General features: G+C 46.4%; 1 protein-coding gene across 1 annotated transcript in view; it reads left to right on the top strand.

Annotated features, from left to right (window-relative positions):
* Nucleotides 1-302: 302 nt before the first annotated feature.
* Nucleotides 303-27,277, top strand: part of MAP4 (microtubule associated protein 4) — a 109,420-nt gene continuing 82,445 nt past the window's right edge. Inside the window, exon 1 of the mRNA XM_070391171.1 lies at nucleotides 303-436. The gene's annotated coding sequence lies outside the window, so the exon portion shown is untranslated. The remainder of the gene's footprint in view (nucleotides 437-27,277) is intronic.

The following is a 27,277-nucleotide window of genomic DNA, read 5'->3' as shown; positions in this document are numbered from 1 at the left end:
CGCGTTCTCCCTGCTCCCGGCCCCCAAGTTCTCAGAGGAGCGACGACATCACCCGGGCGCCGGGCCTGCGCGGGCCTCCGCGCCAACGGCCAGGTCCGGGGAAGGAGGCCGGGCCCCCCGGGAACCTCGGCCCCAACCGCCCTGCGCTCGCGCCGCTACTCCCGCAAGGTCGAGGCGGCGGGGCCGGCGCCCATTGGCCCGCGCGGTCTCGCGCCCGCCCCCTCGCCGCGCTCATTGGCTGGGCCCGCGGCGCCCGCGGGATAGGCGGCGGCGGCGCCCCTCCTACGCGCCGGCCCTCAAGAGGCGACGAGGAAGCGGCCGCCTCCCCGCGCCCCGCCCCTCGGGCTCGCTCGCTGGCTCCCGGCGCCTCCCGGCTGCTCCCGGCCCTGTCCCGGCTCCCTCGGCTCCAGCTCCAGCTCCGGCGCGGCGGCGGCGGGTAGGTGCAGCGGCCGGCGCGGCCCGTCGGAGGGGCGGGCTCCCTACCGCCCGGGGCTGCCCGAGCGGCGCCCCGCGGTCGCCGGGACCCCGCGGGGTCCGCCTGAGGTGGGGCAGGGCGGTGGCCGCCCGCCTGCGGGACGCGGGGCGGCCGGCGGGGGGCCCGCGGGCGTGATCTTGCGAGTCGTCCGGGCGGGCCGTGGGGGCCCGCGGGGCGGGGCGGGCGGGCGGGCTGAGAGGGCGGCTCGCGGGGTCCGGGGCGGCGGGGCCTGGGGGGCTCGGGGCGATGGAGGATGCGAAGGGCGTCCTGTGAGGACGGGGCCGGCGGCGGCGGGGCCCGCGAGCCTGGGGGGGCCTGGCCCGCGGGGCGGGGAAGCGGGCCCGGGCCGTCGGGGGGACTCAGCCGGTGTCCGGCTGCCGCAGGCACGTTGGGCGGGAGGATGGGGATGGACCCGCGGGGCCGCGGCCGCGGGACCGGGACCGAGGCGGGGGCTGAGCGCAGGGTTGCCGCGGGCGCTTCTGGACTGACATCGGCCCGCGGGGGGCGCCCGGGGGGGGGGGCGGGGGGCGGGGGCGGGGGCGGGCGCTGGGAGCGGCAGTGATGACACCGCGGCTCGCGCGCGGGCCCAGCCCGGGGCAGCGTGCTCCTCGGGGGCTCGGGTCCCCGCTTTCTCCCGGAAACCCCCGCCCGCCTCTGGCGCTCCGGTCCGCGTACCGCGCCGCTCGCCAGGGCCTCTCGGCTCCCTCCCGCTGCAGGGCTGCGCAGGCTGCTGGCGGCGAGCGCGTGTGAGCGTCTCCCGCCCCTTCCCCGCGGCCGCTCCTGGCCCGCTCGCTCCCGGATGGCTGCGGCGTTGCATCAGGGATATTTGTGCTCGCGATGCGCTCACTCGGCCGGGGGGCGGGCGCGGGCGCGGGGGCGGGCGCGGGCGCCGCGCGGGCCGGGGAAGGGTGTGGCAGGGGCTCCAGCTGCTCGGGGCCGGCGGGGTGACCCTGCCCGGCCCTCCGCCGCGGGTGCCGGGAGCAGCTATTTTTATCGCTCGGCCCCGAGGCCGGGCCGCGGATTAGGGAGCAGTTGTCATGCGCTGCCGCTGACCGGCGGTGTTTGGTGGACAACAGCCGAGTTGCTAAGCGAGGGCCGCCTCTGCGGGCGGCAGGTCCTCGGCTCCCTGGACGCGGGCGTCTCTCCTGGCGGGGAGGGGGGTCTTACATGGAGGTCCTGGGGCGGTCCGCACGCCTCCTTGCTTTTTGAGAAATGTATTTTTCTGGATTTCAGAGAGGAAGGTAGAGGGAGAGAGAGACAGAAACATCCATGATGAGAGAGAATCATGGATCGGGTGCCTCCCGCACGCCCCCCACTGGGGATGGGGCCGAAACCGGGCCTGTGCCCTTGATCGGAATCGAACCCGGGCCCCTTCGGTCCAGCGGCCCACGCTCTAGCCACTGAGCCACACCGGCCAGGGTGGCACTTCCCATTTGTGGCCTCGCTTTCCCCTGCCTCCTACCCTCCTCCTTAATGTCCAGCAGGGGTATTTGATGTGTAGGCTCTCCTTTCCTTAGGAAGCAAGAGAATATGAAAGGAGCATTTTGACCCAATGGAAGGCATCTTGTTGCTCCATCGGATTTTGTCAATTTGAAAATGAAACTGAGTAAATGTCAGTGATTTCACTTTGCTCTTGTGAGTGACGCCGTTAGAAGCAGGTTCCTGTGGGCTTTTTGCTGGGAGCGAGTGTGGAGAACAGCTGGGGGAAGACAGGGGCCCGGCCAGTGGGAGGCCATGGGACTCAGCGGTGAGCGCCCACCTGTGCCCGGGAGGTCACCGTGCCTTCCTTCCTTCCATCCCCAGGGGGCGCCCCATCAGTGACGCTCATCATTGATGTTTCTCTCCCTCTCCCCTCCTCTCTGGAATCAGTAAAAATGTATTTTAAAAAAGGGGGTGATACGCAGGCTGACGTCTATGACGAGGAATCGTATTCAATACCTCCTGGAGCTCTCTGGGTTAACCCCTTTGTTTGGACGTCATATTCTGAGTGTTTGTTCAATCTGCTGGCAGTGCGGGAGAGCAGTAGGATAGCCACAAAAATCTGCTTTTCCAGGCTGATCTTTTAACAGACCTTGTGGTGAAATATTTTGTGTGTCATTAAAATTTTAAACTTGAAAGTCAACCCACTTCTGTGATTCTTTTTTTTTCTTTTCTTAAATTTTATTTTATTTTTCTTCCGCTCCCCGCCCCACACCCCCGCTCCCCGCCCCACGCCCTCCCGCGGGAACATGGGCCGGCCTCTCCCCTTCTGTGATTCTTTATAGATTAAAAACGTTAATCTTACCTTAAAACCCATCTTATTAGTTTGCATATATTTAAATATCTTTTAAAATTTATTTATAAAGTTTCCTTGTTCTTTCTGATTTTATCAGGAAAATGCAGTTTTAAAAAAATACTTTATTTTGAAATAATTTTAGATTTGCAGAAGAGTTAGAAAGATAATACAAAATTTCCCTATACTCTTCATCTAGCTTTCCTTAATGTTAACATCTTATATAACCATGATACAGTTATCAAAATTAAGAAATCAATATCAGTTTACTATTATTTTTTTTAAAAAATTAACTTTGTTAGCTTAGCGTAGTGTCTGCCTGTTTTCACTGTAGTGACTATTCTTTTGTTTCCTTCATTTATTTGGTAGAAGCTAGAAACGAGTCGCCAAGTCAAGCCCACACTCCAGGGGAAGGGAATGAACTCCACTTGCTGAAGGGACGAGTATCAGATAATTTGTGAGCAGATGTTAGGATCACCCATAGTAGTTACAGCTGTTTTGGAGGAGGTTCTGTGAGGCTATACAAAAATCTGATTTTTCCCTAAAGTGTCATCCACTGCCTTGTCTGCAGCAGCAGTCACTGCGTTATCTTAGTTGTGATTTTCTAGTTCCCTCATTCTTTCTACATTTGTCATTTGGGATTCTTCTGTAAGGAGGGTTGGTGCCCCTCTCCCGTTATTCATTCGCCATTGGTTACATTCAGTATGGATTCCTGAATTTTTTGGGGGGTTTGTAATCCAGTACTACAGTTTGTTGCTGATATTCTTTCAGCTTTGGCCACTTGGCATCTATGTTCTCTTGGCATGTCCCTGTTTTTGGGTGGTGGTGGGAGCACTTTTTCTTTTTAATCTTCAGCCGAGGATATTATTTCATTGATTTTTAGAGAGTGGAGGAGAGGGGGAAAGACAGAGAGAAACATCGACGTGAGAGAAATACATTGGTTGCCTCCTGCACAAGCACCGACCAGAGCCCGGGCTGCGGAGGAGCTGCAACCAAGGTACGTGGCCTTGACCAGAATGGAACCCGGGACTCTCTGGTCCACAGGCTGACGCTCTACCCACTGAGCCAAACTGGCTAGGCCAGGGGAGCACTTTTACTTTTTGGTGTTGCAAGATGCTCCAGTCTCATTGTGTATTTTTCCTACTCCAGCCCTGGAATCAGCCATTTCTCCAAGGAGCTCTGGTTTATTTTTTATTTTTTATATATTTTATTGATTTTTTACAGAGAGGAAGGGGGAGGGACAGAGAGTTAGAAACATCGATCAGCTGCCTCCTGCACACCCCCCACTGGGGATGCGCCCACAACCAAGGTACATGCCCTTGACTGGAATCGAACCCGGGACTCTTCAGTCCGCAGGCCGACGCTCTATCCACTGAGCCAAATCGGTCAGGGCAACTCTGGTTTATTTTATTGGAGAAAAATATTTAGATAACAAGATCTGGTTTCTAAATGAACTGGGTGTAGCTGTTGCTACTGGGATATCACTGCTCCTAGGCCCACTTAGGGAGCAGAGCTAGGACATACATGCATGTGCTAGTATACTTACCCAGGTATACATACATATATGTTTATTTCTGCTTGTCTCTCCTCCTGCTCTTCCTCCTCTTCCTCCTCTTCCTCCACTTCCTCCTCCTCCTCCTCCTCCTCCTTCTTCTTCTTCTTCTTCTCTCTCTCTCCATATATCAACTTAACGGCAGAACGACCTGTTGCTATGGTGTGCACCGATCACCAGGGGGCAGACCTCAATGCAGGAGCTGCCCCCTGGTGGTCACTGTGCTCCCACAGGGGGAGTGCCACTCAGCCAGAAGCTGGGCTCAGGACTGGCGAGCGCAGTGGTGGTGGCAGGAGCCTCTCCCACCTCCGCTGCAGTGCTAAGGATGTCCGACTGCTGGCTTAGGCCCACTCCCTGTGGACGTTCCCTGAGGGCTCCCGGACTGGGAGAGGGTGCAGGCCCGGCTGAGGGACTCCCCAACCCGCCCCTCCCCCCAGTGCATGAATTTTGTGCACCGGGCCTCTAGTATACTAGTATATATGTGTGTGTATATGTATATGTATATATATATATGTATGTGTGTGTGTGTGTGCGTGTGTCTGTATATATATGTATATGTATATATATATATACAGACACACACACATATATACATATACACATAAGTTCATTCTGGTCTCTGTGTCTAACCTAGCACCACAGAGTTCATTTTAGCATTCTCTCCTCACTTGTTTGTAACTTCTTTCTCTGATAGTGAGAAACGTGACTCTTGTTATTTATAATGGATTTACCTAGTATATGAGTAAAGTAGGATAATGCAGTTTTAATTGTCACATACATTTCCAAAGTATTTTGTAGTTATTAACTAATTTAAATGTTACTCCTGTATTAGGTATTTATTACTGTTTTTCAGCACAAGTAGAGGTGAAGTCATTTGCTTTTGGCCAAACAGGAAATGACTATAGCTAGAATTGACCTATTCTCATTCCCAGTGCTGTGCTTGAGCCCAAGCAAAGCAGTCTCTTCATATCAAATATCTTGACTAACAAGTCAACCTTTGTCCCTTCTTGGTGGGATTGCTCCTTTTAATAAAGAAGCTACTGGTTTTTAGTTTTCAATGTTTTTTTTTTTTTTTTTTAACTTTGGCAGTGTTGTGTGCAAGAATAATTCCTTTCCTGGACTTCTTCCTTCTTGTAGAATCATGGAATTGGAAGAAATAGTAGAGCTATCTAGTGCAATCACAGTATAAGTGGTTCCTCCAGCCCTCTGTTCAAGTATTCCCCAAGATTGGGACTTCACAGCTGGTGGCTATCATTGCCAAGTTTGCACATTTGTCTACTTCTTTAAAAATATTTTTTTATTGATTTTTAGAGAGAGAGAAGAAGGTAGAGGGAGAGAAAGAGAAACATTGATGTGAGAGTGAAAATCGATCTGCTACCTCCTGCATGCCCCCAACAGGGGATTGAGCCTGCAGCCTGGGCATGTGCCCCCACTGGAATCCAGAATCCAACAGCAAACTCTCAGTGCATTGGACAGCGCCCAACCTACTGAACCACACTGGCCAGGGCGCAGATGTCCTTTCAGAAAGACTTCCCTGATGATGACCTCCCACCTGCCTCCCTGCCCTTTTCCTTCGCTGGTTCGCATTTTGCTGTCGACAGTATTTCCCTGTAGCTCCCATCTCCACTGGACAGCTATTCAATGACAGTTACTCTGCCCCACTTACATTTCTTCTTTCCCAGACTAAACAGGGCCTATCTGGCAGCCACCTCTTATGCAATGTTCTCTCTAAACCTCTTACCGTGTTGGGCATCACGCTGTAGACATGCTACGGTTTGTCAGGTCGGGTCTGATTCAGATACTGTATTAGGCCCTGGAAGTGAAGTGATTAAGGAATTCAAAAGGGATCCCTGCCCTTGGGGAGTTTGCCACTTACTTTCTATCAGGCTGCTTAGAAGAAATTGGGGTCTCTTTGTTCTCTACCCACTTTTCCACATTAGTTAATACTTGTCCTAGGACTAGGTCCTTTTCTCTAGAACTGATGTTAACCCAAGTCTTTGTTTTTTAGTTGGCTGGCTTTTCTTCTTCTTCTTTTTTTTTAATTTGCTTTCTGAACCTGTGTGGTTGATTTTTTTTATATTCTTGTTTTCTTGCTCTTTGTGTTCCAAAGGATATTTTTGGAATTCTAGTTCTATTACCTGTACCGTTGTTATCCTCCCCATGTCTATAATTTTGATATGTTCTTTCTGTTTTTTTTACTTGAATAGGCTAAGGAAATACCTAGAGAGCGCCAAAATAAAATCTTAGTATGTAATGAGAGACAAAACTTCATGCCTTGTTTTCTTCTTACTTCTGACTTGTATGACTTGAGTATTTCCGGGAGATCTTGGTTCTGATTTTCTGCTATAGTTTGTGTGCCAAATTGTAATTACTAGTAAATGTTTTATATCTTACAACTCTGAAGGCACAGCTAGTTTTTTCTAATGGTAGTTATTGATTATTGGTTGAAGTTAGGTTATAGGATTCTTTATCATGACCATGTATAGGTTCTGACAAATTATTCACACATAAAGTAACTATAGCTTTTGTCTCACTACTCCCCACCCCCACATGTTGAGACTGCTGTGGAAAAAATGTAAAGCTTTTTCATTCTAAAGAAGGAAAAATGGAAAAATTAGGGGAGATTGGGGATGGGTGATAAGTGGGAGTGGAGAATAGAGACTTGTCAGAAAAAAGTTGCTTCCTACAGAGACTCCTCTTTTTATTTTTGTTAAACTGTCTGAAATCCTCAATCAGATATTCATTTGAGTTAATTCATTTTCTCTTTTAGGCATAGAAAGACATTGGGAGGATTCAAGAGAGCTCAGTCATGTTCTTATAGGTAGAACATGCTTATTGAGTATAATTTATTGAAATAATTTTTATTGGGGAGTAATTGTTTGACAGGTAAGTGATTTCTGAGTTCAGAGAGAATTGGGGAAGGGAAGGGAGGAAGCAAGGAACAAGGCTGGCTTACATACTTATTTCCCTTAGTATCAGCCCTGATGTCACCTTCAGGAAGGCTGTGTGACTACTTTCTACCCTAGTCTGGGTGAACTAGTACTTTTTGGTATTTTCACCAGTGTGTGTGTGTGTGTGTGTGTGTGTGTGTGAATCTTTTGAGTAGATGTCATTTCACATATTTAAAAAATGAAGATAAGCCCTAGCTGGGTTTGGCTCAGTGGATAGAGGGTCAGCCTGCGGACTGAAAGGTCCCGGGTTCGATTCCAGTCAAAGCCACATGTCCGGGTTGCAGGCTCGATCCCTAGTAGGGGATGTGCAGAAGGCAGCCAGTCAGTGACTGTCTCTTATCATTGATGTTTCTCTCTCTCTCTCCCCCTCTCTCTTCCTCTCTAAAATCAATATAAATATATTTAAAAAAATGAAGATAATTCACGCACAATAGAATTTGCCATTTTATTTTAAATATATTTTTTATTTAAATATATATTATTGAGCCCGTAACCCCCAGCATGTACCCTGACCTGGAATCGAACCGTGACCTCATGGTTCTTAGGTTGATGCTCAACCACTATGCCACGCCGTCCAGGGTAGAATTCGCCATTTTAAAGCAAATAAGTCATTGTGGTTTTTGGTATATTTACAGTATTTTGCATCCGTCATCACTGTCTAATTCCAGAACATTGTCATCATCCCCCAAAGAAATCCCAAACCCACTAGCAGTCACTTCTCATTCCTTCCGACTCCCCCAGCTCCTGGCAACAACCAGTGATCTTCTTTTGTCTATGGATTTGCCTATTCTGAACACATCTTTAAATGAAATCATACAATATATAGCCTTTTGAATCTGGCTTTTTTCACTTAGAAATAGTCAAGGTTCATCCACGTGTAGCATGCATGTATCAGTACTTCATTCCTTTTCATGGTTGAATAATACTCCATTGTAGGGTTCACCACATTTTAAAAGTTCTTTCATCAGTGGGTTGTTTCCACTTTTTAGCTATCTTATATAATAAAGAGGTAATATGCAAGTTAACCTGCATACCCTCACAAGATGGCTGCCTATGACCAGGCCGGCAGGGAGGTTAGTGAGGGACAACCAAATTAGGGGTGAGAAGGCCGGCAGGGGGGGCAGTTAGGAGCGACCAGGCAGGCAGGCAGGTGAGTGATTAGGAGCCAGTGGTCCAGGATTGTGAGAGGGATGTCCGACTTCCGGGGATCGGGCCTAAACTGGCAGTCAGACATCCCCTGAGGGGTCCCGGATTTAAGAGGGTGCAGGCTGGGCTGAGGGGGACCCACCCCCCCATGCACGAATTTCATGTACCGGGCCTCTAGTCTTACCTAATAATAGACAAACATGTAAATTGTCCCTCCACTATGCTCACCAGCCAATCAGGAGAGTATGCAAAATAACCCAACAAAGATGGCGGTTAATTTGCATACGTAGGCTCGAAGCGGCGGAGCGAAGACTGAAGGCTCCAGCCGGAGCGAAGGCCTGGGTCCCAGGTGCCAGAGGAAAACTGGTGCCGGCAGCCAGGGGAAGGGAAGGCCTATTGCACGAATCTCTTGGTGCACCGGGCCTCTAGTCTATATTATAAAAGGCCTAAGATCAGCGCGGGTGGGCGGGGCCACGCAATTTCACGTGCTGGGCTTCTAGTTATGAATAATGCTGCTATGAACATTTGTATACGAGTTTTGTGAATATTTCTCTTGTGTATATGCCTACGAGTGGAATTATTGGGTCATAGGATAGCTTTTTAACTTTTTGAGGAACTTCCAGACTTTTCAAAAGTGGCACATTATTTTATGTTCCCATTAGCTGAATATGATGGCTCCAGTTTTTCGTAAAATTTTTTTACTTATTGATTTTAGAGAGGGAGAAGAATAGGGAAACATCGATTTGTTATTCCACTTATTTGTGCATTTATTGGTGGCTTTTTAAAAAAAATATATATTTTATTGATTTTTTACAGAGAGGAAGGGGAGGGATAGAGAGTTAGAAATATCGATGAGAGAGAAACATCGACCAGCTGCCTCCTGCACCCCCCACTGGGGATGTGCCCGCAACCCAGGTACATGCCCTTGACCGGATTCGAACCTGGGACCTTTCAGTCCGCAGGCCGACGCTCTATCCACTGAGCCACACCGGTTAGGGCCTTGGTGGCTTCTTGTCTATGCCCTGACGGGGAGCGAACCCACAGCAATGGCCTGTTGGGACAATTCCCTCACTGAACTACCTGTCAAGGCCTGTGTCTGCACTCGTAGGCATTTTTGGGTTGCCAGACTTGTCACCTCGAATTTTCAGATACATAAGGCAAAAAGAACACCCCGGGAACTCGTCACAGCATTATTCCTCTGTTCCCAAAGCCTAGTGTTCCAGCCTTTTCCTCTGCCTTTCAGAGTCTTGAGTTTGTTTTATATATAACTAGAGGCCCAGCGCACACGCCGCTCGCACCCACCCGCCGCGAGAGCCACTGCTCGCAGGCCAGGGGGGAGGGACCGAGGGGGCTCAGTGGTCGTTATGGTGTGCTATGGCCACAGGCCTTTCCTACTGTCGATGCCCAGGTTTAGTTGTCCCGAGTGGGAGGAGTAGGGAGAAGGAGTTCTTCATCTTCCCAGGAGCAGAAGAGTTTTTACAGAGTTGTTTTTTAAATGACATTTATTTTTCTATTTATAAGAATATAGATTTAATGTAGAAAATTTAGAAAATACCAAAGGTATAGAATAACATTTTAATATGTATTTTTCTACTGTTTAAGAATTGTTTACACTATTTATGAACTTTGCATCTCACTGTATTATAAGCATGATTCCTTGTCAATAAATACTTATGTATAATACCATTTTTTGTGTGGTATCCATTAAGAGGTACTGTGTGCGTTCAGGAGATCATTGCTATGTGTTCCTCCCCTAGTTTAAGTTCCTGAAAGAGACTTCCTGTACAAATAAAGGGTGTTCTGTTTCACATGAATCTCAGTGTTTAGAGATTGCTTTTTATTAAAGGGAGTTGGAAGTAATTCAGATTTGGCCATTAGTTTCAGAAATTCTGGGTGTTTGGGTAGGTATTTAGATTTTGAAATTTAAAAATAAAAGTATCTACATGTCTTTATAAGTTCTAGTTGATTAAAGTTTCTGTTCATGTTTTCATAATACCAGAGGAGGTCATTATCCTTTCCTGAAGAAAATCAGAGATAATGATGGCTTTCTCGTTTTCCCTTGGAGGAAATAGAGATACTAGCAGTGTGTGTTTCAGTGAACCCTACCATTAGTTTTCTGCTGGAATTTGCGAAACATAAGCTAAGATGACTTAAACCTTTTTCTTTTTTTTAAAAGAATATATTTTTATTGATTTCAGAGAGGAAGGGAGAGGGAGAGAGAGATAGAAACATCAGTGATGAGAGAGAATCATTGATTGGCTGCCTCCTGCACGCCCCGCACTGGGGATGGAGCCCGCAACCTGGGCATGTGCCCTTCAGGGAGTCTAACCATGACCTCCTGGTTCAGGGGTCCACGCTCAACCACTGAGCACATTGGCAGGGCCAGTCTTTTTCCATAGCACAACTTTTTCTGATTGCTATGTAATATACTTCCAGATGTTCAGATTTATTGGGAAGTTTAGATGTCATAGATTGGGATTTTTAGTATTAGTGAACCAGATTCATGTAACAGGTCTAGTTAAAAATTAATACTCAAATTTTCCCTCCACTTTGTGAAATCTTTTTCTTTGTATGATGTGAGTAGCTGCAGTGTATGTCAAATCAAAACCAATACCGTAGTCCCTTCATCTGCAGTTTTGCTTTCCGTGGTTTCAGACACTTGAGGTCCACCGTGGCTTGAAAATAGTAAATGGAAAATTCCACCTCTTTATCTCATCACGTAGGCAGTGTAACATCTCACATTATCACAAGAAGGATGAATACAGTATAAGATATTTTGAGAGCAACCACATTTACATGACTTATTACAGAATATTGTTATAATTGTTCCATTTTATTATCGCTAATTTCTTACTATGCCTAATTTATAAATTAAACTTTATTGCATGCATGTACTGGATAAAACAGTATGTGTGTGTGTGTGTGTGTGTATATATACATATATATATGATTCAGTGCCATCCACAGTTTCAGGCATCCACTGGGGGTCTTGGAACGTATCCCTCGTGGATAAGGGGAACTACTGTAATTATAAAATCTCTTTGCAAATGTTGTAGAGTATATAATATTTGGAGTTGTTTTAGTTTCTGTTTCTTTTTTATTTACTTATTTTTTAAAACATTTTTATTGATTTCAGAGAGGAAGAGAGAAACATCAATGATGAGAAAGAATCACTGATTGGTTGCCTTCTGCACACCCCCGATTGGGGTTCAAGCCTGCAATCCAGGCATGTGCCGTTGACTGGAATTGAACCTGGGACGCTTCAGTCCGCAGGCTGGTGCTTTATCCATTGAGCCAAATCGGCTAGGGCTTTTTTAAAATAGAATTTTATTGATTTCAAAGAGGAAGGGAAAGGGAGAGAGAGATAGAAACATCAATGATGAGAGAGAATAATTGATCGGCTGCCTCCTGCACGCCCTGCATGGGGACCGCCTGAAACCTGGGCATGTGCCCTGACCGGAAACGAACTGTGGCCTCCTGGTTCATAGGTCGATGCTCAACCACTGAGCCACGCCTGCTGAGCAGTTTCTGTTTCGTGAAACGTGAAGATGCATATGTCTTAATTTGTTTAGGGAGCTATTCTTTCAACTTAACATGGAGTTATTAATTAAACATGAAAGTAAGATTGTTATTGATCACATTTTAAAAACTTAATAATTATATTTACTTTTTTTTTTGCAAAAGTGATAAGTAATGCTATAAAAATTAAGTTTAGGAAAGTTGGAAAAAGTTGATCAGCTTACCAGTCTTCATACACTTTTACCAGCAGTTGACCATTGAGAAGCTCTCAGCAAGCTCTGTTTCCTCTTTGCCAGTCTGTGTAGCTTGTGGTTGGGGATGTTGTCACTGTCTGGCAGTGGAGCCCAGATGTCCCAGACTAGCCTCCTTGGGTGACCTGGAGGGCCTTGTGAAATAGTTTTGGCTTTCTGCCTTTGATTTCTAATTCATTAGATCTGAGTGGAATCCAGAATTGGAATTTTTTAACAGCTTTATTGAGATATAATTCACATACTGTACAGCTCACACAGTTAAAGTGTTATATTTCCATGGTTTTTAGTATTTTCAGAGTCATACATTCATTACTACAATCAACTTTAGAACATTTTTATTAGACCCCCCAAAACCCTCACTCAGCCATCACCCCCTTATTTATCCCCTTATCACTCACTGCCACTTCTCCACCCCCACCTCCCAGCCCTAGGCAAACACTAATCTCCTTTCTGTCTCTGTAGATTGGCCTGTTCTGGAATCACAACAAGTGGTCTTTTGTGACTGACTTCTTTCACTTAGCATAATGTTTCCAAGGTTCCTCTGTGTGACAGCAGGTATCAGCACTTCATTCCTTTCCATGGCCACGTCATGTTCTATTGCTGGGGGGGGACCTTTCTCCTGCCCGGGGCCATCATTCAGGGGCCATACAGAATTACCAACTTAAAAATTAGCCTGCTCTGTTTGGTCAAACACTTAATGAACTCACCCTAATGCCTTGGCAGGCCCAGACCAAATGATTTCGCAGGCCTTATATGGCCCTCGGGCCGGACGTTCCCCATAGATGAACAAATAGTGACATACTGTAGTACAAGCATGTCAAACTCACGGCCAGTGGGCCGCATGCCCTCGTAAAAGAGTTTGACATGCTTGCTGTAGTATATCAAAACCAGGAAATTGACACTGGTACATAACTGTTAACTGGACTACAGACCTTACTCATTTTTCACTATATTTTTATTATTTTTAAAAAATATATTTTTATTGATTTCAGAGAGGAAGGGAGAGGGAGAAAGAGATAGAAACATCAATGATGCAAGAGAATCATTGATTGGTTGCCTCCTGCACGCCCCCTACTGGGGATCGAGCCCGCAACCCAGGTATGTGCCCATGGCCGGAATCGAACCCGGGATCCTTCAGTCCGCAGGCCGATGCTCTACTCACTGAGCCAAACCGACTAGGGCAGCCGTGGGCAAACTACGGCCCGTTTGAAATGAATAAAACTAAAAAAAAAAAAAGACCGTACCCTTTTATGTAATGATGTTTACTTTGAATTTATATTAGTTCACACAAACACTCCATCCATGCTTTTGTTCCGGCCTCCGGTCCAGTTTAAGGACCCATTGTGGCCCTCGAGTCAAAAAGTTTGCCCGCCCCTGGGCTAGGGCATGTTTTCACTATATTTTTAACCTGCATTCATCTCTTTGTGTTTGGTTCTTGCAAACCCCTTCTCTCATCTGTCCTTGTCTTGGTGGCCACTAATTTGTTCTCTGTCTTTAGAGTTTTGTCATTCTGACAGAGCCATAAAATTGGAATCATACAATATGTGACCTTTTGAGATTAGCTTTTTCCCCTCCCTAAGGAGAATGCCCTTGTGGCTCATCCACGTTGTTTGTATATCATGGTTTGTTCCTTTTTATAGCCAAGGCTGGGTGTTGTGTGGTCTTACATTGCTGAGAGCCATTTGGGTTGGTTCATATTTTGTTGTTATGAATAAAGTGCCAGGAGCATTTGTGTATAGATTTTTGAGTTTTCTTTTCTTTGGGAGAAATACCTAAGAGCATGAATACTGGGACATATGGTAAGTGTATATTTATTTTTTAAAATATATTTTTATTGATTTCAGAGAGGAAGGGAGAATGAGAGGGAGATAGGAACATCAATAAGAGAGAATCATTGATTAGCTGCCTCCTGCACAAGGATCCCCACTCGTGCATGTGTCCCTACCCGGAATCGAATCTCAACTTTCTGGTTCAGAGGTTGATGCTCAACCACTCAGCCACATCGGCTGGGCATGTATGTTTATTTTTTTAAAGAAACTGTTGCCGAAACCGGTTTGGCTCAGTGGAGAGAGCGTCGGCCTGCGGACTGAAGGGTCCCGGGTTCGATTCCGGTCAAGGGCATGTACCTGGGTTGTGGGCACATCCCCAGTGGGAGATGTGCAGGAGGCAGCTGATCGATGTTTCTCTCTCATCGATGTTTCTGGCTCTCTATCTCTCTTCCTTCCTCTCTGTAAAAAATCAATAAAATATATTTAAAAAAAAAAGAAACTGTCAAACTCTCTTCTAGTTGGCTGTGCCCATTTACAGTCCCACCATTGTGTAATAGAGATCCAATTTCTGTGCATGCTCACTGGCATTTGATACTGTCACTTTTTTGTTTTAGGTATTCTAATAGCTGTGCCCTTATTTTTTATAGTTCCTAAAATATAAAGAGCAGACAGCTCATTAAATAAAAACTTCACATACCTTAAATTTATAATTTTGTACTTTCAGTTTTGTACTTTCTGTACTTGCATTTAAATTTTCAATGTTTTATTGAATGTATGCACACATTCAATATAGTTGAGGGCTTCTATGTACCGGGCCTCTAGTCTTACCTAATAATAGACAAACATGTTGCTTCTGACTTTTCAACTACTAAATAAGTTTTAATAGATTTTTATTTTTTTATTTTTTAAATATATTTTATTGATTTTTTTTTACAGAGAGAAAGGGAGAGGGATAGAGAGTTAGAAACATCGGTGAGAGAGAAACATCGATCAGCTGCCTCCTGCACACCCCCCACTGGAGATGTGCCCGCAACCAAGGTACATGCCCTTGACCGGAATCGAACCCGGGACCCTTCAGTCCGCAGGCCGACGCTCTCTCCACTGAGCCAAACCGGCCAGGGCTTTAATGGATTTTTAGAGAGAGGAAGGGAGAAGGATAGAGAGAGAGGAACATCATCGATAGGCGCCTCTTGCACAGCCCCCACTGGGGATCGCACCCACAAGCTTGGCATAAAAACTGAGGAATCAAACCGGGGACCGGGCCTTAATTTCATTTTTAGATTGTTAATTTGCAGGTGTTTTGTGCTCTTTTAATATTGACTTTGTTGAATTGAAAACTTTCAAGAATCCAGGATTTTCTTACTGGCTTGTAATTACAAGAAATGGAGGCTTGTATCGTAGGGTGCTCTTACAGAAACTTGATTTCAGCATCAGCTTTCAAGCAGTTTGTGGTCAGACTTTGCGCTATTAGCGATCACTTTTTAGGCCACTTGTGCTTAGGAGTTCCAAACTGGTGACTGCATATGCCACTTGTATGGTCAGTGTGACTGGTTTTCAAAAGCCCTTTCAGTCATAAAGCAAAGGACTTGCAACAAAAATGCCTTTCATTCATAATCGTTCTCTTGTTTTCTTGGTGGGAAGAGCCAGAAGAGCCACAGTTAAGAGGAACAGTTAGATTTTCAAGGTTTACCAAATTGCATTAGAGAAGGCCTATAAAAGGATTGTGGGGCCGACTTTCAGGTGAAAAGCCAACCTGTGAGCAAGGCAGGTTCTCTGCAGATACTTGGTTAACCTGTAGTTTCCTAGAAGAAGAGTTGAAACCCTGACTGTTGAGACTAAATCTTAAGTCATCTGCTATAGGTATCTTTATGGTAAGTATAGTTTTATCATCTAGATCAGAACCAGTTGGACTACTTTGAAATGCAGATTCCTGGGCCTGTACCCGGATTTGTCAAACCAAATTCTGGGAAAAGAACTTTGTAATGTATTTCATTCCTCACCCAAGGATATATTTTTATTGATTTGAGAGAGAGAGAGGGAGGGAGGAAGGGAGGGAGAGAGAAGGAGGGGGACAGAGAGACATCAATGTGAGAGAGAAACATGGATCATTGCTTCCCTGACTGGTAATAGAACACACAACCTTTTTGGTATATGGGTCGACTCCAACCAGCTGAACTGCCTGCCAGGGCTATAATGTATTTTAAACCACCTTTCCAGGGGACTTTCACACTAAAGTTTGAAAACAGCGTTTAATTTTGTACCTGCTTCTCTTAGGAGATGGTTTTTTCTAGAATTGAAAATTTCAAATTGTATGTCACAGGCAATCCTTAAGGGGAAAAAAAAGCAGGAACAGAAGATGTCAATACATTTTTACATACACACTTGTATTTCACTTATGTGTTAATGTGCAAGTATATTTGTGTGAATAAGATGAATATTTCCCCCGTGGGTTGTGATCAGAAGGGAAAAGTTGAAGCCCTCAAGTAGAAATGTGCAGCACACTTTCCTTTACATGGTTTCGTGTCTGCCACGTCCCTGGCACTGGGCTGGGTGCTGGAGGGCACCCGAAGATCCTGGCACCCTGCTCTGGAGCTGGCAGTTGATGAGGGGAATAGGCTCGTGGTAGTCGTGTCAGTTGTGTGCTAGAAGCTCTGCGAGTCGTGAGCTTTCATAGAGATGGAGGTCGCGGAGGGGGTCTTGAAAAGGTGGAATAGAAAAATGGCATTTTAGTTATTCAGCGAGAAAATCAGTTTTGGATTGAAGAGGAAGACGACAAATTATTTCTGATTCAGGGTATTGATGTACTTATCCACTCATTCACTTTTTTGAGGTTCTTTTTCTCAATCCCTCCCCCCCCCCCCCCATTCATGTTCCACTCTTTCTGATAGTCCTGAGGGCATGGGGTCACTGCGGTGGTCGGGAGATGAAGGGAGGCGCTGGGGCTTTTGGAACGGCCTTTCCCCTTCCTGGGACACTCCTTCCTTTCCTAGAGCTTTGTGTGCTAGCGTTTACTTGTTTCCTTGTCAGATTATATTCTGTGATTGTGTCACTGTCCTCACTGAATGAGGACACAGGGTGGGGAGGTCAGCTGAGATCTGGGGAAAGCTTGGTGCATGTCAGAGAGCCAAACTCCACTTCTGTCTTCAGAAGCTGTTTAGGCTCCAGGCCAGGAGTCTAACTGGAGTCTTTATCTCCCAGTGGTCTTTGTAGCCATCTTTCTGTTTTCTCCGACTTTAAGACCACAGTCACCTTTGGAATGTCAGAGAGCTGGTCCGGAAGCCAGAAGTGATTGTTAGCTTTGCTCCTTATCTTTGTGTGGATCCTTTGTGGAAAGTTGACACCAGGCACCTGCAGCCAGTTGATTCTGACAGGCCTCTGACACACGCAAACCTGGGGTGATTCCCTCAACACTGCTCCGCATCTCCTGTGTGTTTCCCGAGTGCTTAGAGCAGAGAGGGATCACTGACCCCCTCCTGAGCGGGTGTCGGGGTGCACGCCCTCTGCAGAGCGGATGGCCTGGCTCCGTACCTGGCAGTGTGCCTGCTGGAGACAAGCAGAGAGAAGGCGCATCCATGGGTTCCGAATACCTAGACATATATGATGAGTCACGTGAAAACAGTAGGCGTGGAAAGCTAACAGGCGATGAATGCTGATGGATGCAGCTTTATTTCTTCACTAGACATTGAAAGAGATTGCTTTTGGGGGTGAGGTCACTCGTGGTCTTGGTAGGGGAGCTAACTGGTTACCTGCCTTAAGGTCTAGGTTATAATCTTCAACTGTAGGTGCGGACTTTCCAAATGAGACAGACTGAGTGACTGGAGTGCCACCTTTTCCTGTTGCATTCCTTCCTCCCACCCCAGCCCATCCTGGCTTATTCTAAACTAGAGGCCCGGTGCACAAAAATTTGTGCACTGGGGGGGGGGGCAGCCCGGCCTGTGCCCTCTCCCAGTCTGGGACCCCTCAGGAGATAACGGCCTGCTGGCTTAGGCCTGCTCCTGGGTGGCAGAGGGCAGGCCCAATCCCTAGGTGCAGCCCCTGGTCGGGCTCAGAGCAGGGCATAATGGGGAGTTGGGGCGCCGCCCCGTCATGCACAGAGCAGGGCGGATTGGGAGGTTGCAATGCCACCCTCAGTCACGCTCAGGGTAGACTGATTGGGGGGTTGGGGCACCGCCCCCTGTTACACTCAAGGCAGGGTCGATGGGGAAGTTGCCGTGCCACCCCCGTCACGCACAGAGCAGGGCCCATCAGGGGGTTGGGGCGCTGCCCCCTGTCACTCACAGAGCAGGGCCAATCAGGGGGTTGGGGCGCTGCTCCCTGTCACTCACAGAGCAGGGTCCATCAGGGGGGTTGGGGCACTGCCCCCTGTCACTCACAGAGCAGGGCCCATAAGGGGGTTGAGGAGCTCCCCCCTGTCACTCACAGAGTAGGGCCGATAGGGGAGTTGGGGCACCACCCCCTGTCACACACAGAGCAGGGCAGATGAGGGGGTTGGGGCGCTGCACCCTGTCATACTCAGGGCAGGGCCAATGGGGAGGTTATGGCTCTACCCTGTCACACACAGAGCAAGGCCCGTGGAGGGGGGTTGGGGCGCCACCCTCTATCACCCACAGAACAGGGCCGATCAGGGGGTTGGGGCGCCGCCACTGTCACACTCTGGGCAGGGCCGATGGAGAGGTTATGGTTCTACCCTGTCACACACAGCGCAAGGCCCGTGGGGGGAGGGGGGGTTGGGGCGCCTCACCCTGTCACACACAGAGCAGGGCCGATCAGAGGGTTGGTGCGCTGCACCCTGTCACACACAGAGCCGCAGGGCAATCGGGGGATTGGGGAGCTCCCCCCTATCAGGCACAGAATAGGGCTGATCAGAGGGTTTGGGCGCTGCCCCCTGTCATGCTGATCCCAGTGCCGGGAGCCTCGCTGCTCCACTGATCCCGGTGCCGGGAGGCATATTACCCTTTTACTATATAGGATAGAGGCCTGGTGCACAGGTAGGGGCCAGCTGGTTTGCCTTGAAGGGTGTCCTGGATCAGGGTGGGGGCCCCCACTGGGGTACCTGGCCAGGCTGGCTGAGGGGCTGAGGGCTGTTTTCCCGCTGGGAGTTGACTAAAAGCTCCCAACTGCTCCTTGTTTTCTTTTTTTTTTTATTCTGGGCCAGCTTTAGCTCTGAGGCCTCGCTGCTGAAAACATGGACACAATGTTGCGGTCCGGGGCTGACTGAAAGCCAGTTTTGTTTAGCTTCTTATTTGCAACATAGTAATAGTTGCTTAGAGTTGCAGTTGAGAGTCCGGCAAGTGAGGCGGGAACGTTGGAGTCTGCAGTTCCTGGAGGAAGCAAACCTCCCTGCTCGCTTCAGTGCATGGCTGCCGGCCGCCATCTTGGCTGACAGTTAATTTGCATAAGGATACGCTGATTAGCCAATGGGAAGGGTAGCGGTTGTACGCCAATTACCATGTTTCTCTTTTATTAGTGTAGATGGGAAGGATAATGGGTGAGAATGGACTTAGAACAAAGGAATACAGTTTGGGGCTATTTCATCTAAACTCTAGGAGAGCCAGACAAAACATCTCTTTCCCCAGCAGAGAATAAATACTTTTTAAAAGATATGTTTTTTTAGTTGATTTTTAGAGAGAGAGGAAGAGAGAGGTATAGAGAGATAGAAACATTGATGAGAGAGAAACATCATCAATCGGCTGCCATCTGCAGATTGCGCCCATAACCCCAGGCATGTGCCCTGACCGGGAATCGAACCAGTGACCCCTTGGTTCATGGTTGACACTCAGCCACTGAGCCACACCAGCTGGGCCAGAGAATACCAGTACTTTTTAAGTGACTAGATTATGCTTATGCTTCCCAGATCCTCGGAAAATAGTGAAATAATACTGAGATTTTGCTTTTCTAAAAACTCCCTTTTCCCTACATCTTTTTGTGTGCTAACCCTTGCCCATCTGGAACATCTAATGTCATAGAGCGAGATAAGTCCTTGCATTTGTCAGTGTGCTAGCCTGCTCCTTTCCCTCTTCCCACTCCCCTTTACCTCTCAGCTGTTGATGTCTTTTTATGTTTTGGGGGCTGGGAGTTGGGCTAAAGGATTGTAGGTGGAGGTGGTGGGAGAGAATGTTTATATTGCTTCTGACTTTTCAATGTATTTGATGATATTTTAGCTCTGCTTCAATACAGCAATTATTGCTGTAAAAATAATTGCAAGTTATTTAACCACTAAGTGCTTTAGTGTCCTAATTTTAAACGGAAATAATATACCTACATGCTAGAATTGTTCAACATATTTTTTTTAAATATATATTTTATTGATTTTTTTACAGAGAGAAAGGGAGAGGGATAGAGAGTCAGAAACATCAATGAGAGAGAAACATTGATCATCTGCCTCCTGCACACCCCCCACTGGGGATGTGCCCGCAACCAAGGTACATGCCCTTGACTGGAATCGAACCTGGGACCCTTCAGTCCGCAGACCGACACTCTATCCACTGAGCCAAACCGGTTAGGACTTGTTCAACATATTAATCGAATTAATATGTGTAAAGTGCCGAGTGTCTAAAATATAAGCGCTTGGTCAGTGTTGAAGTGATGCTGGAGAGGAATCCTTGTTTTTTCCTACAAGTCACACCTAATGTAGGTTCAATATTGGGATAGAATAGGAAGCTTAAAGTTTACAATAAAACAATAGTTACAGTTATTTTTTTACTGACATTAAATAATTCTGAAAGATTTTTTTGTTCACTTGTAGTGAGATACCAAAGAAAGGGGAAAATTCTGTAGAATAAGTGATTTTTAGAAATGGTCACTATATGAGCTGTTTTTCCCCCTATGATTTCTTTTTTTCTTTTTGTTGCCCAGATAGTAAAAATAGATCTTGTTTCCTAGGTTATCACAGCTTGTAACAAAAAGCTTTTTGATAAAGTTTGCTGCTGGATCAGTAGGATGAGATCATTCCTTCCTAAGTAGTTTGTAATGTCAAAGTATTTGTTGAAACAAAAGCCTGCTGGGTAGGCTCACCACACAATAGCCTGACTCTGTGGCTGTCAGGGCAGGAGTGTGGGTTTTCTGTGGGATAGAATACCACTGATATGTAGAAGGTGAGAGGTGCTTGGCTGGCCACGTGTAGAAAGAGATCAGGATGATACAGGGGTTCAGGATACACTTAGGGTTGGAACCTGGGCTCAGGCCTTCATTGAGATGCGATGAATTAATTGAAAACAGAGTGACTCTTCTACATTGGGATTAGTGCCTCTCTAATTAAAAATGAAAAAGACATTTTGAAACTAGAGAGAGATGGATGCCATGGAATTGTACACTTTAAAATTGTTGGTTGTTCTGTACATTTTACTTCAATTAAAAAAAGTATTAAGGCCAACTGGGAGAAAAACGGATATACTCACTTCTGTACCAAATTAAATTGTACACTTAGGAACTTTAACCAAGGCTTCAACTTCACATCAGGGGTATTGACTAGTGCCACAATGCAAGAATTGAGAGTTAAATAGGAGACAAAAATCCGTATCACATAGGCATGACATTTAGAAAAAGGATAGCTATTTGGTGCTATTTCTGATAGGCGGCTACAGCTGGACTTACCTTGTTGACCCCTGAGAAAACGGAAGCATTCTAACCTAGTATAGAAAATGGTCAGAATTATAATACCCTTATCTTTTCCTTGCTTCCTGCTTTGGAATGTAAGACTGAGGAAATCCTGGTTCCAGTTGAGACTCAAGGATGACCTTGAACAAGTATCTTTGTCAATGCCCTTGGCCCTCTTCGCACTTATAAAATAAGGAGATTGGATTCAGATGCCCTTTTTGAAGTCTTGTGATTCAGTTGGAAATATTAGATACACATTGCTAAGTTGTTTTGTTTCTCTAAAAATGAATAAGTCCTTGTTAGAGTTGGTCTGTGAATCAACAAAGTTAAGTTGGTTTTCCAGAGTACCAGTGGAAGGACCTCAGACTTGAAGCTTTAGCGGAGAGCTGGTTAGTTTTCAGTGATTAGAGACTTGGAAGACACTTTTTTTTTTAATCCTCAGCAGAGGATTTTTTTTTTCATTGATTTTTTTTTTTTTTGGCAAGAGTGGAAGGGAGGGAGAGAGAGAGAGAGAAAGAGAGAGATAGCATCAATTTGTTGTTCCACTTATTTATGCATTCATTGGTTGATTCACTCATTGGTTGACTCTTGTATGTGCCCTGACCAGGGATCGAACCCACAACCTTGGCTTATTGGGATGATGCTCTAACCAACTGAGCTACCGTTCAGGGTCAGATTTGAATTATTATTATTACCATTATTATTATTCTTAGGGATTTTTTTGGAGGGAGAGAGGGAAGGAAGGAGGGAAGGAGTGAGAGAGAGAGAGACATTGATCTGCTGCCTCCTGCATGCATCCAGATCAGGGATTGAACTCGCAACCCAGGTATGTGCCCTGACCAGGAATGGAACCCGCCATCTTCTGGTTTATGGGACGATACTCCAACCAACTGAGCCACACTGGCCAGGGCCAGAATTGATTTTGATGACTTTTTTTGGATGACTTTGGCAGCTTTGAGGAGTACTGCTCTGACATTTTATAGACTGTCCTTCAAGTGGGATTTAGCTGATCTTTTTCTTATGTTTAGACTGGGGATATCAACACTAATAAAAGGGTAATACACTAATTAGGCCAGACGACTTCCGGACAACCATCCGGATGTCCTTCCTGACAAAGCTGGGCCTGGGCGAAGCTGCCTGTCCCGGGAGCCTGCGGCTACAGCTGGCCCCGGGCAAAGTTGGCCTGGGTCCCGGGTGCCTGAGGCTGGCCAGAGGGAGGGAAGCCCGGGTCCCTTGTGCCTGCATCCCACTGGAGGAGGGAATCCTGGGTCCCGGGTGTGGGCCAAGGCAGAGGCTGTTAGGGGCGATCAGGCCAGCAGGGGAGCAGTTAGGGGCAATCAGGCAGGCAGAGGGGTTAGGGGCAATCAAGCAGGCAAGCAGTTGGGAGCCAGCGGTCCCAGATTGTGAAAGACAGTTGGACCCCCTTCCCCCCTACACAAATTTTGTGCACCAGGCCTCTGGTATATATGTGTATATATATTAAGATTTTAAAATAGATTTTTAAAGAGAGAGGAAGGGAGAGGGAAAGAGAAACACCAATGTGAGCCAGGCATTGATTGGCTGCTTCCTACATGCCCCCTACCAAGGATCCAGCCTGCAACTGATTGGAAATCGAACTGGCAACCTTTCAGTGCACCGGACAGTGCCCAGCCAACTGAGCCACACCCACCAGGGCTGTGGTTCTGGTTTTTGAGAGGAAGATTACAGAGGTAAAATGCCATTTCATCATATCATGTCAAGGGTACATATGTCAACATGACCTCGATTACATGCCAATCTTGATCACCTGGCTTAGGTAGTGTTTGTCAGGTTTCTCTTCTTCCTTCCTTCCCATATCGTACTCTTCGGAAGGAGGTCACTGTGTGCTACTCACACTTAAGGAATCAGCGTTGATGTTCCACCTCCTGGAGGGTGGAATCCATATTACTCTGGAGTTTTTCTTCATGGTAGATACATTTATTTAATTACATCAGTGTGGATTCATCAATGTTAATTGTGTGTGTGTATATATATATGAATGTTTTTATTGATTTTTAGAGAGAGAGGAAGGGAGAGGGATAGAAAGAAACACCCATGATGAGAGAGAATCATCCATCAGCTGCCTCCTGCACGCCCCACATGGGGATGGAGCCCGCAACCCAGGCCTGTGCCCTGATGGGAATCGAACTGTGATCTTCTGGTTCATAGGTTGATGCTCAACCACGGAGCCACGCCAGCCGGGCTAATTGTATATTTTTGGTTACACTCCAATACCAGAGTTTGCTGCTTATGTCCCAGCTTTGGTCATTGGAGCTCTTTCAGTTGACTGCTGTGTTCTTTGGGCATGGCCCTATTAACTTTTTAAAGGAATTTCCTAGCTTTCTCACATTACAAGATGCTTCAGGCTCTGCTTGTGTATTTGCTGCCCCAGTCCTGGAATTAGTTCCTTCTCCAAGGAGTCCTGGCTCCTTTATCAGAGACTAAGACCTGAGCACTGGGGTGCTCATTGCTTACTGGAGTGTCCCCTAAAGATTTTAATTAAACTTTATCTGTTTGCAAGGAATGGAAATGCCATATTTATGGGAAAAATTAGGTTTGTTTCTAATTTAGACTTTTTTCTCCCAGCCTTTTCTCTTTTGTGCCTACTGTTACTATGGTTCTATTGCAATATAGTAGTTCTAAGTCTTAAAAATACTTAAGAATGGCATCACACTAGTGGTCTGTAGCTATAACATACAGGGCTTTAAACCATTGAGATTCCTAATTTAGGAAGTATGAGCATGCGTTCCTGCCTTTTCCTTAAAGCGGAGGGGTCAGGACAGCTCTTCATGTCCTTGACTAAAGCTCTTGAAAAAGGACAATGGTTATTGCTTCCTAGGAAAGTAAGACCTTTGGGATGTATGAGCCAAGTTCTGATTATGCTCTAAAGGAATTACCACTGAATGGTAGGTGGCTTTTTATTTTACTTTTTATTTTAAAAAATTATTTTTATTTTTATTGGTTTCAGAAAAGAAGGGAGAGGGAGAGAGAGATAGAAACATCAATGATGAGAGAGAATCATTGATCATTTGCTGCCTCTTGCACGCCCCCAACTGGGGATTGAGCCCACAACCTCAGCACGTGCCCTTGACTGGAATCGAACCCGGGACTCTTCAGTCTGTAGGCCGACGCTCTATCCACTGAGCCAAATCAGCTAGGGCATAGAAGGCTTTTTAAATTTGTTTCTCTTTCTCCCATCTTTCCTGTATATCCACTTTGTGCTTAGTTAAACCCAGCCACTAAATCCTAGCCAAAATCTACTACCATAAGAACTGTTTAGAATTTATGATTAAATCGCTCTAGTGCAGGAATCTCTTATTAAACTCCTACAGTGTCCTTGCAGCTAAAGTGGATGAGAGAAGCAGGCTGGGAATAAGATTGTGCTACGCACCCTGAGTGGGTGTGCACATAAGGCAGTTACTTAGCCCCAGTATGTTACTGCCGAGTGGGAATGCATGCTAGTTGTCTGATCTTTTTTGGAAAGAAACTGTCAGTCAGTATTTTCATGCAAAAATACATGATTTTTGAGATGTTGGCACAGTTTTTCCAAAACACTCTGTAGACCACTGCACTGAGGGCCCTGTTTGATACTGGCTTTCTGCTTTTACCTGAGCAAGTGCTTCTCTTGCAGGTTGGGCCAGTACTTAGCCTGGGGAGGGAACTTTGGGTTGGTGGCAGTTGGAAGATCTTGGTTCTGATTTTAGCTTTGCCACTAATTAGCTGGGTGCCTTTGGGCAAGGGGAAAATTCTTTGGATCTTACTTTACTAGTGGTAAAATATGAGAGGAAACTAGATAATTTAAGGGGCCCCTTACTCTATTATTTTAATTTTTATGCATGTATTTTTTCATTTTACTAAATTTATTGGGGTGAATTGGTTAATGAGATCATGTAAGCTTTAAGTGTGCAGGTCTATGACTACATCATCTGTATATTGCACTGTGTGCTCACCACAGTTGTCTCCTTCCGCATCATGTATTTGATGCCCTTGGCCCTCTTCAGCCTCCCCCCACCCTCCTTCCCCTCTGATAACCACCACACTGTTGTCCCCGAGGGTTGGTTTGTTTGTGTGTTGCTTTCTCATTTATATCCTACACTAGAGGCCCGGTGCATGAAATTTGTGCCAGGGGAGGGGGGCGGGGGGGGGGCGGGCTGTCCGTCCCTCAGCCCAGCCTGCACCCTCTCCAATCTGGGACCCCGGTGGGATCGGGCCTAAACGGGCAGTCGGAGATCCCTCTCACAATCCGGGACTGCTGGCTCCCAACCGCTCGCCTGCCTGCCAGCCTGATCACCCCCTAACCACTCCCCTGCCAGCCTGATCAATGCCTAACTGCTCCCCTGCCAGCCCGATTGCCCCCAACTGCCCTCCCCTGCCAGTCTGGTCGCCCCTAACTGCCCTCCCCTGCCAGCCATCTTGTGTCCACATGGGGGCAGCCACCTTGTGTGTTGGAGTGATGGTCAATTTGCATATTACTCTTTTATTAGATAGGATATGCGTGAAATATGTTGATTCTTGTCCTTTTCTGCCTGACTTACTTCGGTTAGACATTTCTGTGCATGTCTTTCACTTGAGCTGTGAAACAGTGACCAGTCATGACTCAGGACGACAGGGAGTTTACAGTCTCAGGGCTGTCGTCCCAGGGGAGACGCGTTGTTTTCTCCAGATGCAGCCGCGTGGGCTGCAGAGGATTCTCGCTCTCCTCTGCTCCCGGCTTGCTTGCTGCTCCAGTCAGCGTTCGGCAGATGTGCCCTTGTGAATTGATGGTGCATTTTCTGTTTCTATTTCTTCAAGTAAATGGTAAATGGATTCTAATGCGATGAAAGCTGTATTGCTGGGTGTGTTGACAGGTGGGGTTTGGGGCGTAGTTGTGATGAGTGGAAATAGTAAAGCCGACAGTGGACATTATCTTCTTAGGTACGGAGAACATATTATCACTTTGATAGCTTGATTTGTTTCAGTCTTAGTTTAGGCCAATCATTTGCGGCAGTTGTGTATGGGAGCAATGATATTTGGTGTTTGTTGCTTACATTGAACGTCCTAAGATCACAGGATGACTTCTATGAATTACTCTAACTGAAAATCTGAAATCTGAAAAACTACATTTTGGAAGTTAGTCTATAGAGATCAGAAAAGACTGTTACCTCCTCTGACTCAGACTGTTTCGTTTGTTTGTTTTTTTAACCAAGAAGGTGGTTTCATAGGAAAATTAAAATTCTTTTAGAAAAGATTAAAGTCAGTGGAAGTACGTTTTCATGTACTCTAAGAATACAAGCTACTGAATATGTACTTGACATATTTAGGTCAGCTGTCACGTGCTTGTAAAAATATGTCCATTTGAAAGGAGACGTATGCACTACTATTTGTAATACTTTAAACAATAAAAAATATGTCTATTTGGTTCTGGTGTTATGTTTGGAATAAAGTGTCTTGATGTAAAATGATTTGGTCAGGAGCATACCTCTGTCCTGGGAACAGTCTAATTCCTGTTTTGTGTGGATTGACGTTTTCAGAGAAACCTTTGAATTTACTGGGATGTGATACGAGCTTTCATAATTTAGTCTTTTATGGGAATGACTAGCTATTTACAAGGAATTCAATCCTCTGTGAGTCCGACAAAGCAAACTTAATCCTAAATCTTTAAATAGGAGTCTAAACTGATGGAATACTAGACAGGTAGGTTTTATGTTTTGCACATTAACTGCAGGAATCTTGGACAAAACATTTGAAT

This window comes from Myotis yumanensis, unplaced genomic scaffold (assembly GCF_028538775.1).
Source record: "Myotis yumanensis isolate MYYU_CA2020_CCGP unplaced genomic scaffold, mMyoYum1.0.hap1 SCAF_14, whole genome shotgun sequence".
Lineage (NCBI taxonomy): Eukaryota > Metazoa > Chordata > Mammalia > Chiroptera > Vespertilionidae > Myotis > Myotis yumanensis.
The sequence above is the reverse complement of the archived record's forward strand: the minus strand, read 5'-3'. Positions and strand labels throughout refer to the sequence as shown.